This window comes from Gobio gobio (assembly GCF_949357685.1).
Source record: "Gobio gobio genome assembly, chromosome: 11".
NCBI lineage: Eukaryota > Metazoa > Chordata > Actinopteri > Cypriniformes > Gobionidae > Gobio > Gobio gobio.
Genome location: NC_137104.1, coordinates 1,511,294 through 1,516,710, shown reverse-complemented (window position 1 = coordinate 1,516,710; position 5,417 = coordinate 1,511,294).

Sequence of the window (5,417 nt, the reverse complement as noted above, 5' to 3'; positions counted from 1 at the left end):
GTAAATCATGCTAGCAACATGTTAAAGCATGCTAACGACGTTAAAACAGGGCCCCAATGTGTAAATCATGCTAGCAACATGTTAAAGCATGCTAACGACGTTAAAACAGGGCCACAATGTGTAAATCATGCTAGCAACATGTTAAAGCATGCTAACGACGTTAAAACAGGGCCACAATGTGTAAATCATGCTAGCAACATGTTAAAGCATGCTAATGACGTTAAAACAGGGCCACAATGTGTAAATCATGCTAGCAACATGTTAAAGCATGCTAACGACATTAAAACAGGGCCACAATGTGTAAATCATGCTAGCAACATGTTAAAGCATGCTAACGACATTAAAACAGGGCCACAATGTGTAAATCATGCTAGCAACATGTTAAAGCATGCTAACGACATTAAAACAGGGCCACAATGTGTAAATCATGCTAGCAACATGTTAAAGCATGCTAACGACATTAAAACAGGGCCACAATGTGTAAATCATGCTAGCAACATGTTAAAGCATGCTAATGACGTTAAAACAGGGCCCCAATGTGTAAATCATGCTAGCAAAATGTTAAAACATGCTAACAACGTTAGAACAGGGCTGCAATGTGGAAATCATGCTAACAATATGCGAAGCATGCTAGCAAAACATGTTAGCAAAATGCTATTTCATACTAGCAACATGTTAAATGTCCAAGTAATGCTAGGAACATGCTAAAACACATTACCAACATGTTAACCATGCTAGCAATGTAAAATAATGACAGAAACGTCAAAACATACTAGCAACATGTTGCAAACATGTTAGTAATGTGATAATCATGCTAACAATATGTTAAAACATGCTAGCAATGTGCAAAATCATGTTAAGGAAACATTTTAAAACATGCTAACAACTTTAAAACAGGGCCGCAATGTGGAAATCATGCTAACAATGCTAAGCATGCTTGCAAAATTAATACTAGCAACATGTTAAAAGTCCAAGTTACGTTAGAAACATGCTAAAACACATTAACAACATGTTAACCATGCTAGCAATGTGCTTATCATGCTAACAATATGTTAAAACATGCTAGCAATGTGCAAAATCATGTTAGCAAAAACAGGCTAGCAACATGTTAAAAAATGTTAAATCATGGTAGCAAAGTTGAAAAAACTTAGCAATGTGCTAGCATTGTGATAAATAATGCTAGCAACATGTTTAAAGTCCAAGTCATGCTAGGAACATGTTAAAACACGTTAGCAACATGTTAACCATGCTAGCAATGTTAAAACGCTAGCAATGTTAAATCATGTTAGAAACATGTTAAAACATACTAGCAACATGTTACAAACATGCTACCTATGTGATAATAATGCTAACAATGTTAAAAATATGTTAGCAATGTGCAAATTAATGTCAGAAAAAAACATGTTAATAATGTGCTAATCATGTTAACAAAAACATTTTAACAACATGCTAAATCATGCTAGCAACATGTTAAAATGTTGGCAAAATGTTAAATCATGGTAGCAATAAGTTGAAAAAATGCTAGCAACATGTTAAAAACATGCTACCTATGTGATAATCAGGTTAACAATGTTAAAACATGCTAGCAATGTGCTAATCACGTTAACAATAGGTTTAAAAACATGTTAACAATGTTAATATTTTAGCAATGTGCAAAATCATGTTAGCAAAACATGTTAACATGTAAATTAAAAAAAAACATGCTAGCAGTGTTCTAATCACACTAACAATGTTAATCACATTTTAGCAATGTGCAAAATCATGTTAGCAAAAAAACATATTAGCAACTTGTTAAATCATGCTAGCAAATGTTAAAAACATGTTAGCAATATGTGAAATAATGCTAATAAAGCATGTAAAATAAATGCTAGCAACATGTTAAAAGTTAGGAGCATGCTATAACACGTTAGCAATATGTGACCCATGTTAGCAATATGTTACAGCATGTTAGAAACATGCAGGTAACATGTTAAATAATGCTAACAGCATGATAAAACATCTAGCAATGTGGTACATTGTGCTAAAACATGCTAGTGCTGTTCTAAATCATGTTAACAACATACCAAAACATGTAAGCAATGTGTTCTATAATGCTAGAAACATGTTAGCAATGTTCTATAATGCTAGAAACATGTTAGCAGTGTTCTATAATGCTAGAAACATGTTAGCAATGTGTTCTATAATGCTAGAAACATGTTAGCAGTGTTCTATAATGCTAGAAACATGTTAGCAGTGTTCTATAATGCTAGAAACATGTTAGCAATGTGTGTTAGCAATGTGTTCTATAATGCTAGAAACATGTTAGCAATGTGTTCTATAATGCTAGAAACATGTTAGCAATGTGTTCTATAATGCTAGAAACATGTTAGCAGTGTTCTATCATGCTAGAAACATGTTAGCAGTGTTCTATAATGCTAGAAACATGTTAGCAATGTGTTCTATAATGCTAGAAACATGTTGGCAATGTGTTCTATAATGCTAGAAACATGTTAGCAGTGTTCTATAATGCTAGAAACATGTTAGCAATGTGTTCTATAATGCTAGAAACATGTTAGCAGTGTGTTCTATAATGCTAGAAACATGTTAGCAATGTGTGTTAGCAATGTGTTCTATAATGCTAGAAACATGTTAGCAATGTGTTCTATAATGCTAGAAACATGTTAGCAGTGTTCTATAATGCTAGAAACATGTTAGCAATGTGTGTTAGCAATGTGTTCTATAATGCTAGAAACATGTTAGCAATGTGTTCTATAATGCTAGAAACATGTTAGCAATGTGTTCTATAATGCTAGAAACATGTTAGCAGTGTTCTATCATGCTAGAAACATGTTAGCAGTGTTCTATAATGCTAGAAACATGTTAGCAATGTGTTCTATAATGCTAGAAACATGTTGGCAATGTGTTCTATAATGCTAGAAACATGTTGGCAGTGTTCTATAATGCTAGAAACATGTTAGCAATGTGTTCTATAATGCTAGAAACATGTTAGCAGTGTGTTCTATAATGCTAGAAACATGTTAGCAATGTGTTCTATAATGCTAGAAACATGTTAGCAATGTGTTCTATAATGCTAGAAACATGTTAGTAATGTGTTCTATAATGCTAGAAACATGTTAGCAATGTGTTCTATAATGCTAGAAACATGTTAGCAATGTGTTCTATAATGCTAGAAACATGTTAGCAATGTGTTCTATAATGCTAGAAACATGTTAGCAGTGTTCTATAATGCTAGAAACATGTTGGCAATGTGTTCTATAATGCTAGAAACATGTTAGCAGTGTTCTATAATGCTAGAAACATGTTAGCAGTGTTCTATAATGCTAGAAACATGTTGGCAATGTGTTCTATAATGCTAGAAACATGTTAGCAATGTGTTCTATAATGCTAGAAACATGTTGGCAATGTGTTTAATGCTAGAAACATGTTAGCAATGTGTTCTATAATGCTAGAAACATGTTGGCAATGTGTTCTATAATGCTAGAAACATGTTAGCAGTGTTCTATAATGCTAGAACATGTTAGCGGTGTTCTATAATGCTAGAAACATGTTAGCAGTGTTCTATAATGCTAGAACATGTTAGCGGTGTTCTATAATGCTAGAAACATGTTAGCAGTGTTCTATAATGCTAGAACATGTTAGCGGTGTTCTATAATGCTAGAAACATGTTAGCAGTGTTCTATAATGCTAGAAACATGTTAGCAGTGTGTTCTATAATGCTAGAAACATGTTAGCAATGTGTTCTATAATGCTAGAAACATGTTAGCAGTGTTCTATAATGCTAGAAACATGTTAGCAGTGTGTTCTATAATGCTAGAAACATGTTAGCAATGTGTTCTATAATGCTAGAAACATGTTAGCAGTGTTCTATAATGCTAGAACATGTTAGCGGTGTTCTATAATGCTAGAAACATGTTAGCAGTGTTCTATAATGCTAGAACATGTTAGCGGTGTTCTATAATGCTAGAAACATGTTAGCAGTGTTCTATAATGCTAGAAACATGTTAGCAGTGTGTTCTATAATGCTAGAAACATGTTAGCAATGTGTTCTATAATGCTAGAAACATGTTAGCAGTGTTCTATAATGCTAGAAACATGTTAGCAGTGTGTTCTATAATGCTAGAAACATGTTAGCAATGTGTTCTATAATGCTAGAAACATGTTGGCAATGTGTTTAATGCTAGAAACATGTTAGCAATGTGTTCTATAATGCTAGAAACATGTTGGCAATGTGTTCTATAATGCTAGAAACATGTTAGCAGTGTTCTATAATGCTAGAACATGTTAGCGGTGTTCTATAATGCTAGAAACATGTTAGCAGTGTTCTATAATGCTAGAACATGTTAGCGGTGTTCTATAATGCTAGAAACATGTTAGCAGTGTTCTATAATGCTAGAAACATGTTAGCAGTGTTCTATAATGCTAGAAACATGTTAGCAGTGTTCTATAATGCTAGAAACATGTTAGCAATGTGTGTTAGCAATGTGTTCTATAATGCTAGAAACATGTTAGCAATGTGTTCTATAATGCTAGAAACATGTTAGCAATGTGTTCTATAATTCTAGAAACATGTTAGCAGTGTTCTATCATGCTAGAAACATGTTAGCAGTGTTCTATAATGCTAGAAACATGTTGGCAATGTGTTTAATGCTAGAAACATGTTAGCAATGTGTTCTATAATGCTAGAAACATGTTGGCAATGTGTTCTATAATGCTAGAAACATGTTAGCAGTGTTCTATAATGCTAGAACATGTTAGCGGTGTTCTATAATGCTAGAAACATGTTAGCAATGTGTGTTAGCAATGTGTTCTATAATGCTAGAAACATGTTAGCAGTGTGTTTAATGCTAGAACATGTTAGCGGTGTTCTATAATGCTAGAAACATGTTAGCAATGTGTGTTAGCAATGTGTTCTATAATGCTAGAAACATGTTGGCAATGTGTTCTATAATGCTAGAAACATGTTGGCAATGTGTTTAATGCTAGAAACATGTTAGCAATGTGTTCTATAATGCTAGAAACATGTTAGCAATGTGTTCTATAATGCTAGAAACATGTTAGCAGTGTGTTCTATAATGCTAGAAACATGTTAGCAGTGTTCTATAATGCTAGAAACATGTTAGCAATGTGTTCTATAATGCTAGAAACATGTTAGCAGTGTGTTCTATAATGCTAGAAACATGTTAGCAATGTGTGTTAGCAATGTGTTCTATAATGCTAGAAACATGTTAGCAATGTGTTCTATAATGCTAGAAACATGTTAGCAGTGTTCTATAATGCTAGAAACATGTTAGCAATGTGTGTTAGCAATGTGTTCTATAATGCTAGAAACATGTTAGCAATGTGTTCTATAATGCTAGAAACATGTTAGCAATGTGTTCTATAATGCTAGAAACATGTTAGCAGTGTTCTATCATGCT